Below are 12,535 nucleotides of genomic sequence, written 5' to 3' on the forward strand. Positions count from 1 at the left end.
TGTATGTCTCCTTCTGATTATTTTCCATAATCCATCTAAAGATCCTTCAGTCCGTATCCTCATCAACCGCCAAGAAATTTTCTGAGCAAATGGGACTTCATGTTTCACATCATAGCGCAGAACGTACGAGGACAATTCACAATGACCAATACTGGTGAGGTTTAAACACTAGGAGATGGAATTCACTTGGACAAACACACAGGTGGCACTCACCTCTTAACAGAAACCAGTCTTGAAACTCTTTATTCTATCCTTCTCTCATTCTCCAACAACATATGAAGAGTTTTATCGCAAAAGAAGCTAACTCCATTCTGGCAAAGTTGAGATATTTGCAATTAAAGCTGCTAAAACAAAGAAAATAATTGAAAATAGAGGATGCTTTTTCTAATACTTGTAACTTCAAGAACATTCCTTGCATTGTTTACAGATGAGTATCACTTTAAAGGTTTTATTTTGCAGTATCTGATGATGGATTTGATTTAAAATGTTAAAAAATGGCGATTTTAGTCCATTTTGCGATGAAACTCTTCATATCTTTGCCACTTCCTGTCATTCTGACTTTCTTCAATATTTTTCTCACCGATTCTCTCACCATGGTTTTCTTTTAGTCTTCAAATGCGTTTTGCAGCTGACACTATGACATGTGAAGCAGATTAATTCCTTTAAGCCCACACTTCTTGGGTCTCTGGAAGGATATCATAAGATCTTGTCATTCAGAGCTCCTCTCATCGACTTACTCTCACTTCTAGCTGCTGGGACTACATCTCTAGATTCATCCCCAGTTAAAAGACAAGGGATGAACAAAATCAGCAACGGGAGACACCACATTTACATCAAACACTCCATGACGGTACAAAAGAGCATAACTGCAAGATACTGTGTTATGATCCTACAGGTGCACTTTCCCAAAAGGAAAGATATATAATATACCTGATTTGTTATTCATCCATGCAGACCACTGATCTGTGGAAGTGTCTAGATATGTCATTGGTCCATTCATGCTATACAAACAATTGAAGCCGCTGTGCCACCATCTAACCATGCATACTCTATGGGGATTTGCACACATTTTCCAGCAGACTTTCACCAAGATCATGTGATGCCATGAGCTCTGTCTACAAATGTATGGTAATGTGCGTGGCAAGATGGCAGCACGGTGGCTTCAAAGTCATCGTCCAATGAGATATCCAGTTACTTCCCATAGAGATCAGTGGTGCAGACAGGAGGCATATCAGTATTAAAGCAACAAACACTGCAACAGAGAGAGAGAGAGAGAGAGAGAGAGTGACAGAGGTGCAGAGAGTGGTATGGTGGTGGCAAAGAGAAAATCTCCACTCTTCTCTCCCTTCACCATCTTTGGCTTTGTGTGTGTGTCTTTGTGCATCAGTGGTTCAAAGGTTCATGTCACACAACACAGGGCTAGAAGCATCATCATACCGAGTACAGTTTTGGTCTACGCTATATGAAGACTTGAGCAATCTATCTATTTCTCAGACTTTGATCCTCATATCCTTACACACACACATAATAACTTTTTGTTTGGCAAGGAAGAGTATACTGCATAACTTCCTGGTCACAAAGGATCCTGGTCTACTAAACATTGGCCCTCTGATTACATTGGTCCTGCAATGTACATGTAGGCCCGGTCAGAGCTACTTAGGTCTGACTGTAAGGTACAGAAGCCATAATACTTCAGATATACATTTCAGCTCGGAGAGACAAATACTGTAAAAGTGGAAATTTTCGCGGTGTTGTAAATTTCGCGCATTTCGCGCAACCAGAAACTAGCGCGAAAATAAAAGCACGCGAATATTTTTGCTTGCCATACCTTCCTGTGCGTGATGTCTTGATTCTGCGGAATTAAAAACACGCAAAACTCCTCTGACCCGGCCAAGCGCGAAAAATTAGCCACGCGAAATAACTACTTTTACAGTACTCATTAGTTTCACTATTTGGCATGCTTGCAAGAACAAATGCAACATGTGCATATTATTTGATGTGACTTCCCTTATCTGAAACACTCTGGTCCACAAACTCATATTACCAACGCTAGTAGCTGCTCTGCTGAGTTGATACAAATGGTGTTCTTAAAGACAGAATGAGTAAACGTTGGCACACTCTTGAATTTCACTCCCTGCAACTCTTTCTTGGCCTATCTGTCTTATTTGTGAAGCATTAAACTCCATGAAATGTTGTTAGCCACGAGCTTCGAGATGCTATTATCACTTAAATAAGGTTTTTGGTCTGATTTGATACTACTGCACTGCAATAATATGATTTGTTGCTAAAAGCAATCCGTGCATACTCCTTAATTTCTTCTGATGTATCTCACACTCTTTGTTTCTGTTGCTCTTTGTTTTATAGGTTTGTTCTTTCTTTCTCTCTCTCTTTCTTCATCTATCTGGTAGTTGGTAATACTCTCTACATAGAGATCATGTAATCCTATAAGTAGTACAATTGGATGACGGGTACGATCGTGCTGTTCTCATTGTGAAAAATTGCTTAACTTTCATCTTTGCATCCTCCTGCTTAATATGTGGTGATGAGAATGATCGAGGGTTTCAATTACTGTTGCTAGGATACGTGGATGACTCTCTCTCTCTCAGGGTGGGGATCATGAGCATCTTCTTTGCTGCCTCTTTAGCTGCTTAACGTTCATCTCTGCATCCTCCGGTGTAATATGTGGTGATGAGAATGATCAGGGATTTAAATCACTGTTGCTAGGATACATAGATGACTCTCTCAGTGTGGGGATCATGGGCTGTTCGTGAACATCTTCTTTGCTGCTTTTTTCTGCTGCTTTTCGCGAGCCTTTTGCTCCTTCTGGGCTGCTTTCTTCTCTTTCTCCACGATAGCCTTCAGCTCTTTTACCTTCTTCTTGAAGGTGTTCTTGTCGTTGGAATTGGTCACACCAAGCGTCTGTTGGGCAAAACAACAAGAATCAGTATGTACCATGTAATTTGATTCTGGCATTATCATCATCTTTATTAATAAATTTCATATCTTGTATCATTTTCATCATCACTACAGCCACCACCATCACCACCCCCTACCACAATCATCTTCATCCTAATCATCACTATTGTCATCATCATCATCATCATCATCATCATCATCATAATCATTAGCACCATCATTATCATAAATATCACCATTGGGTGGTAAAAGGCTTAACGGTGCATCACATATTCTTTCTAGGGTACGTGTAATCCTTTAAGTAGTACACATATCACCGTTCTTTCCCTTGAGAATGGCGAGAACATGCTTGCCGAAACATCGGGATTGGGTAGGCCCTTTTCAGGGCCACACACTTACCCTAGAAAGAATACATGGTGCACCATTAAGCCTTCTACCACTCAACGTTCTACCGCCACGGAAGCTTTCAAAAATTTCAAATATCACCATGATATTAATAGCATTGCGTTGTCATTATATAATTACATTCATCTTTACCACAGTTGATCATCCTCTTGATTTTGATAGCTGTCCTCATTACAATTATCATCACCATCATAAGAAGTATTCATTAATCATCACCTTCACATCCAGTGTCGCCACGTGACCTCATGCAACTGCCCTCATTATTTTCACCATCATCCATAATAATCACCATTACCACAGTACCACTAATAATCTCCATCAGTATTATCATCATCATCATCATCGTACCATCACTAAATATTCTTTCAGAAAGACGACTGTCATGCTATTATCTACCAGTGTCTTCAATTACGTGACCTTCGACAACTCACCTTTAACCTTGTTCCATCCAGTTGGAGGAGGGCCTGCCCATTGACCGAGTTTGCCGAGAAGTCGTTGATGTACTGAGCGAGGTTGTTGGCCATCAGCCACTGAGAGACGTGGGTGGTGTTCCAGTCCCACACCGGCCTGTCATCAATGTGGTGCGGCTTCTGCACGGGTTCATCCTGTGGCATTGTGGGACAGCATACAGCACATGAGGGAAATATACAACCAATGCTACAACAAAGTAAAAGGAGAATTATGGGGAACAAAATATGTCATAGGTCACAGTGGAGTGCATGTGCCCATAAGCAGATTTAGTTTTTTGCATGAACTTTTGAAGAAGTTACATCCACCACTGCCCTTTGACACTACGAAGATGATTATGAGTACTGGTATGTGGTATTAAAAGAAGAACAGTGTATGGATGGATGGACAACCAACCTAAAAACATGATGCATCAAGTGATATGGAAATAATAATAAAGAAAAAAGAAAACATAGCAAAGTAACATTAGTATTCTATGTGTGGTGTTGGGTCAAACAATGCTAAGCCTAATCCCACCATTACTTTTCTCATAACACAATGACATAAGCATCATAATATGATAGTGACACACTAGATGTGTTAAAACAAGAGATGGATATCAAAGTACGCTGTACAATGTAGTTTAGCCCTAATGCACATTTTGTAACGATCATTTGAGAGTGCTAAAACTTGAGTGCTATTGAAATAACATACTTTCCCCTTGCAACATCATGCCATTATGAAAACTTAAGAGTTCTGTTTGCATAATTTTGCTCTTCATCTTTCAAAGTCCATCCAAACACTGAGAGGATTTTCTCTTTAACATAATACAATCACACAATGGAGAGCACGAAATTGACATTCGACCCCTGCAGACATAGCAGCTCAGATAACGTACAAGGGAGTTGGAACCCTCTGTGGCTAGCTAATCCAGCCACGCCAACAATGAACTTACAGGGGGACCTGAGATGTTATATTTGCCCTTCTTCTTCTTCTTGCCTCCTCCATACTCGCTGGAGGGCATGGCACCGAGGTAATCCGTGGACGACGCTGCGAACTGGTGCCTGATGTCACCTGAGCAAGAGAGAAAAGAGACGAGAGATATGAACCAGCCCGAACGGAAGATCAGCTCCATCCTCTGCAGGGGCCTGTGAACCCAACATAATTCTAGCACCACTACGGACGCCCACATCCGCCCTGTGATCTTAGCATGAACTGACACAGAAATCTACATTATTGTCAGACAGCCCGTGTTAGTTCAGAATCAGCTACAGATTCGACAACAAAATCACAAGGTTTCCTCTGAACAGACACAGAGATCGTTGGAGTATTAGACAGCAAAATATCAAGCTTGTTTCAAATCTTCCAATTAATTTTTCATTTCATGCTTGCAGGAAAAGGAAAGCAAACAGATAGAAATTGAGCAGTGTGAAATAAAAACTATAAGAATAAGTGTTTACTCCAAACATGGTAAAATAATATCTACCACTAAACTTTAGTTGGGCTATCAAAAAAAAAGACAACTCAAAACAACAACAAACAGAGACATGTCAAAAACAGCTCATTTCATTCCTGGGCACTGGGGAGAACGTTTCTACAATCTTTTCTATTCCTTAAAAAAGGGGGAACAGCTATTCATTTTTTTCCTCAAACTACGATACATGGCAGCGGATCCTCGTGAGTATGGACCTTTTTTTGTTAGTTCATTCATCACGAGTGTGCTGGAATGCTTCAAATGCCCTTCCTTGTGCATCATAAAAATTTCGATGGTTTCAATGGACCAAGATGCTTATTTGTAATGAAATTATAATGACTTATAATGGTTCAATTCACTACAGCATGTTCACCATAATGGACACTATCTCTACACTCTTAAACAAAATTTTCTGTCAACAAGAAGGTATGGGGGGGGGGGAACGTGACACCTGTTGGGGTGAGGGAGGGTGGCATCTACCAAGACGTGTCCCTGCATACCTTTTTGCTCCTCATCATCGGACAGAAATGATGAGGAAGATGAGGAGGAGGACGATGACCACGATGATGAGAGTGATGACGAGGAAAGTTTAGGAGTGTGCGAGACAGAAGCACTAGACGCAACAGCACCATCTACGCCTTCTTTTTGTGTGTGTGTGTGTTTTGACAGAGGAAAGAAACATAAACACTAACAGATAGACAGACAGACAGAGACAAACAGACAGACATGAAAGCGCAATACATAACTAAAGGTAAGCAGCCCTCCACTGCACAACTTTCAAATTGAAAGTTAATCTGTATTCATAAATTCACAACATCAGGAAAAGTGTGTCATGTGTACATTCAAAGCTCCTCGTCACTTTGGTCAAAAGAAGAGTGTTGAATTTCAACTCTATTTGATATCAATGTTTTCATGATATTTACATCAGTCTGTCTTGCAATGGAAATAAACCATTTCTATTGTAAGCATCAAACTGTCACCATAAGGAAGAGGTTTATGCTCTTTTAATCAAGGAACATTCACTCAAAATGTTTAGGAGTGCAATGATTTTGTTTTGCTTTGTTTTGTTTTTTCAATCCCGTGATGCAATGCAAGGGAGGGTCTACTACCTCTACAAGAGAACAATGGGTAAAAGCTAGAGAGACTTCACAAAAACTCACGCAAGATGATAAGAAACATAGCAACAAGCACATTCAAAGCTACCTAGAATTTAGATCAGTTTGCGAGTGTATAAAGAAGCATGGCACATAGCTACACTGAGGCACAAGACTCACATGTGGTAAAAGCGAGGCAAAGTATGTTAAACACAATGAATGCATTAAAGGCCAGCATGGTTTTTCTTTTTCCACACATTGTTAGGGAACGAAAAGAGCGAGGCTCTCAGCCAGAAAATGAAGAGTGGCTTGCATTGATGACTACATGTATCTATTTCTAACAATGGTTGAATGATAATAATTATATAATATGCCAGCTATTAAAAGAGATAAGATATCAAGAATTGATCATGGGAAAAAAAGTTGTAATAATTATAAATCTTTTTGTGTTATCACAGCTTTGTGCTTTTCATTTTACTACAGCAAAAAAAAAAGGCAACAAAAATTGAGAAGACTGCACATTTCTCATGATTTCTACCAAGAAAATACAAAACTGGCAGCAGAATACATTTGCTTTGTTGTGGATTGTTTGTTTGTTTGGTGTTTGTTTGTTTTTGTGCCTGCTGCTGCTCATTAATTCTCAAACAAATCAGAATCATTATGCCAGATGATACAATATCGTATTCATTGCAGTATGAATCATTTTTAATGCATCATTCATTACGATACATAAAGTATGGTTGCAGTTTATTACCCACCACCCTGGGGTAAAACATATCATCCCAGATTAACAGAAATGCAGATGCGGCAAAGATGCTGCAGGCATTATAATCCGTTTGGCACCATTGATGGCAGAGGGAAAAAAATCAAGGAAATGTTAAGAGGAGATCAACGAAGCAAAGAAGCGCCTCAAGAATAATGGTGTTATTGATTCTTGAAGTCACAGCAAATATGAGTGACACACTTTGTGTTACTTAGAAAGCTCCTAGGGCACAAAATGAGCAGCAAAAGGGGGCATGTGATTAAAGTTCAGAAAATAAGCAATGCAAAGTTTATGAGACAGAGGGCAGTTCAGACAGAAGAAGAAATCTTTTTGAAAGTATGGAGCTTTTTATGTCAAAAACATTTTCAAGAATGTATAAACTTTGAAACAGAGAACATTTCAGAAAAAAAAGAGAATCATCTTTTGGAGAGTATGGAGCTCTGATATTCGAATATTTTCAAGGAATGTATACAGCTGTAGTTCATCAGGACCGAACTGATGTTGGCATTTAAAACAAGCAAAGCAAACACTAACATTTCAGACATCCTTAAGACCTCTGTCACATCTCAAGAGCCTACCTTAGGCGGGGGTCTTAGCATCGCAACAAGCCCCTTCGAGAATGGCTCAAAAACCACTTACACCTACGCCTTACATATACAGTGTATGCATCTGGGTATTTCTTCTTCTCTACCCTTCTATTTTTGCTTAAACCTACACCTTACATGTATGCATCTGGGTATTTTTTTATTTCTTCTTCTTCTTCTTTTCTTTTCTTTTTTTGCTGGTTTTTTCTATGCCATGTTTTAGTCATTACATGCACAACACAAATCACACCATTTTGCAAGCTTTTCTCTTTTTTTTTCTCTTTTTCTATCTTTCTTTAAAAAAGAAAATGGGTTCCAACAGTGAGCAAGGCAATGCTCTTTAACATAAGATGACATTCGTATGCAGATGGAAAATATGAACACACACACACAGATGGATGGCAGATAGACAAAGAGCAACATGTAGCTGAGCTAAGACAGAGCGCACAGTCTCTCCTTGTACAGAAGTTACACACTTAATGAACCAAGATGAAACCAAAAAAAGAGGAATATGCAGGTGTTTGGAGCTAGTCTCGAGCACTTGAACAGAAATTCCTTCACACAAGGAGACAGAATGGTAAAGGCATTGACACCAAGATAATTATATAGAAGGGGTACAGATGACACCCGGGGTGATAAATCAATCAATTAATTAATTGAAAGAGGCCACATTCTAACCAGTACCCTGAATGTGAGAGAAGGATTAGGTTCGTTCGTTTGAACTTATATTGCTCCCTTGGCTGGACAGCTCCGGACTCAGCTGGTGCTCGGGGGGTACGTCCACCGCCCTCTCCTTCCTCGTGCTGGTGCCTGCCGTGGAGGGGACGGGCGGAGACCAGACTCACACCCGACGCCTTCCGGTGAGGAGGAGGAGGAGGACTCAACCTGGGCACTTGTGTTGGGTTGTAACCTGGAAGAGGGAATGGGTAGAATTTGGGAGATGAAGACAGCATTCGGTTTATATCGTACGTCACATGAAAATCAGGAGTAATACAAAATGACGTCATGCAGCAAAACAGTTGTAGTCACCTAATACAATTAATGCAATTCAGACTTCCTTTCAGTAAGAATATATCATCCATGTGTATAATTAAAATCAAATTTGCTGAATAAATATAATAACAAAGACATTGATGTGCATAACAATCCTAGTTTAGCTCACTATACATGCTGCCTTTATTATCTCTCCAAGGTTCAAGGGCTGACCTACATGTATCCCAAAAGAACAAAGATATGTTTTGTGAAATGATGACTTACCAGTACATCTACATGTAGCATAAAACAAAAAGAGAGCAAAGTGACTTTAACCAACTGGACAATCAATGACAGTCAAAACATTTCTATCATACAGTGCCTGCCATGTCTGTTTGATTACAATTCAAAATCAAAACTAGTGTTTACAAAGCATTGAAATCCCTCAGACTGATTGTAAAGGACAATCAAGCATATCAGACTGATAGGTCCGATACAAGTGTGTCTTAAACCTACATGTACGTCCATGGTTCTCATTATTATGTGATGTTAATAGGACTGGCGTTAACCTGTTCACTTCAGAGATTCTGAAATCTCAATAGGTTTTTTGCACAGGACCAACAAAGCTCCTGTGCACCAGGGGGTTAATCTGGGGGTAGAACCCACTCATCTCACCTTAGGATAGGCATCGCTGGTGGTAGGCCTGAGGAAGATGTTGGGGCGGGGACTGGAGACGGAGGAGTCTGGTATCCAGACGCCGCCGAGGCAGGAGGAGAGTTGTTGGTCACTGCTTCCCTCTGGTTCCCTATCAGAAAAGGATTATTTAAAGAAAACAAATCACCCAAACAACATAGTTAGACACTGATCCAGATTACAGTCCTGTGGCAGATCACCACATTCAAAACTGACTTAAACTACTTTACATAGCATACAATTCTGGTGATGTCAGTAGCTACAACACATGATGGGTGCTGCTTACTTCTGGTCTACTAACAACAGTATGAAACAATGACACTGAGTCATAATCCATAATAATACATATATAATGATGATGATAATACTGACAATATCATGATAGGACAAGAAGAAAGAAAGATAGTGAGATAGAAGTATGAAGCAATGTGGATATAGCCATGACAAAACAAACAAAGAAGAAGAGATAAAAAAGAATAAAAACCTTATAAAATCCCCTTACCCCAAAGATGTCACTGACGGAAATTATTTATCTATTTTTTTATTTAATTTGGGTTTTTTTTTAGAAATAAAAAAAGAGGTGTTGTGGAAAAAGTTTGAGCAACTATGAAAGTTGGAGATATTAACATGATTTGGCAAACATCTGAGGTTAACAGACAAAATAGAATTACACATTTGACAGGAATGGCGTGAAACATGGGATAAAAAAATAACAGATATAAATAAAAGCATGAAAAACTCTGTGAAAATAAAACAGCATTAACATGAAGCAATGTGATACATTATACAAGAAAATGTAAAGAACAGAGGTATGGGAGACGGGCAGACTGGTGGACTAATAGTTGAGAAAGAAGAGGAGTAAAAAGGAAACAGGAATGATAGAAGAGGTGTGAAATTTCAACATCAGAGACACGAAATAGAGTTGTTGGGGAACACAATATAAGATTGGGAGGGAAATATACTGAACTTTTAAAAGGAACTCTAGTACAGCATGTATATTTGTACATGTATGTAAATGATAAGCTGTTAACTGCAATGTGCTTTGCTAGACCCAATATTCCAAAATGGTTGTTACTTGTCCATTAAGAGGGGGGGAAATTAATGATCAGTGATTTTTGGAACCGTAGCAAAACATAGATATATGACTCATTAATTGAAATCTAGTCTGTAACTAGCCTCCACTTCTGACTTCCTACAGTTTACTCTCGGTCACCAGACTTTTCTCTCCTAGGGTCTTCCTTTTTTTTTCTCCTCTAAACCCCCCCCCCCCCCTCCCCCAAAAAAAAAAAAATAAAAAAAAACATCACCTGTGCAGAGAAGGTAATAATCTTCACTTTGTGCACATTAATAGCCCAGAACCAGGTCAGTGGTGCGTTTGTAGGAAAACTCGAGAGAATGGATAATCCATCTCTCCGATCTCTTTTAAGACTCCAGGTGAAGTGTGATCACTTTCCTTTCCTTTCTCGCTGCCAAAAACGGCTGGCCTCAAAGGGCACATGAATACATTCCAAGATGGTTTCCGTAATGACTTCATTTCGGGACAATTAGAGCCAGAAGGGACGGGAATTTTTTGCAGAACATGAAAAAAAAACATCATCCTCACGGTTCATCTGATAGATGGGAAGGGATTAGCAGGAGAAAATTGTATAGATTCTCTGTGCAGTCAACGATTTGTGACCTGCGAGATACACCACTAATGCCTTGACACTCGAGTGAAAGGCGATGAAACCAATCCGGCTGAAAACATTAGAAACTTTGCACCACCATTGTTGGCAAAAAAGAAGCCTTCTTCACTTCAAGCCAACATTAACGGGTAAACCATCCTGGTATTTGTGATGATTAGCACCAGGCCTATAGTTCTTGGAGGAGCTCCAAAACCACAGGAATCTTATTAACCTCGTCCCAACAGGCAAGAAGAAGTTGGATTCCAACCTCCGCGTCACTCAATACTGTTCGGAAATCTACAGCTGGGCAGCCTGACTTTGTGTCGGAAATGTGGAAATTAGCAGACAATAGTTGTGCAAGATTGGTGTAAAACTTGTGGCCAAATCCACAGAGGGTTGCTTGATGTCATGTATCTCTATTTAAATAACATCTGATCATCCAATTCTTTTGGTCTTCCCAACACATCTTCACTGTTCTTAATCTTTACATTTGTAAAAACAAAACAAAAAAACATTTACTATCCTGTAGATCTACACTGTATATGGCTCCTCCTTTCAGTGAGAGTCAATAGCACAGCAAGAGTCATCTTGCAAAATATTCAACTAATGCTGCTCCTCTTATCTCAATTTGTAAAATGCACTGAAACCAAATGTAATCATGGAAGTTAATTTACACATGGAGACGTACACTGTAGTAGCTGATCAAATGTGAACCATGCACAACGGCTACACAAGTGAAAAATACTGCCGGTTAACACTTGCCCCATACATTTCTTACAGTGCATATAGTTCAAAGAAGCTGGCTAAAACACTCGCAATCATGCGGTTTATTTTCTTTGTTGTTGTTTTTTTCATTCAGTTGAAGAATTCCTGGTTTCAAAAAGGTCGAGGTGTGAATCTAATTTAATAATGCAATTGTTCCAAAGTTTGAAAGTTCAATTTAGGGATTAAAAAAAAGTATAAAAAGAGTTGAATCACACCTTATGACACTGAACTGGCACAGATCACACAACACTGCCATAACCATAGCATATCTGAGTGGATATAAAGATGGTTTATCAACTTCCATTCACTAGAATGCTCTAAACAGAAAAAAACAAAACCACACAAGCTGGAGATTAGATACAAAGTAGAAGTTGGCTGCAGTACAAATTTCACCAACACAAAAATGAGTTTTCCTCTTCTTCCTCAATCCACAAAAAATGAAATAATCTCACAGAAAATATCACTGCAAAAGCTAAAAGCAATGTCTGATATTGATCACAAGGTAAAAGCTAAGTAGCGCCGGTCCACAAATGGAGTCTGCACAAAATACATGAACACAAGCTACATGTTTAAATTATTATAATTGGTGTCACTTATGAAACAAAGCAAAATAAAAATGTCTGAGACCTGCCAAAAATAAAAATGTCTGAGACCTGCCAAAAATAAAAGACACTCGCACAAATGAGAATCAAGAGACAGAGATGCAAAGAAAATATATATCAAGATTTAGAAAAATCTGAATACAAAGTCTAAACAAT

The 12,535-nt window shown here is 39.2% G+C and overlaps 1 pseudogene; it reads right to left on the bottom strand.

The window, feature by feature from the left end:
* Positions 1–939: 939 nt before the first annotated feature.
* The window catches only part of LOC139745244 (uncharacterized), a 314,489-nt pseudogene continuing 302,893 nt past the window's right edge, over positions 940–12,535 (bottom strand).

This window comes from Diadema antillarum, unplaced genomic scaffold (assembly GCF_040938485.1).
Source record: "Diadema antillarum isolate AM-2024a unplaced genomic scaffold, OU_Dant_1.0 seq00001244_RagTag, whole genome shotgun sequence".
Taxonomy (NCBI): Eukaryota; Metazoa; Echinodermata; class Echinoidea; order Diadematoida; family Diadematidae; genus Diadema; species Diadema antillarum.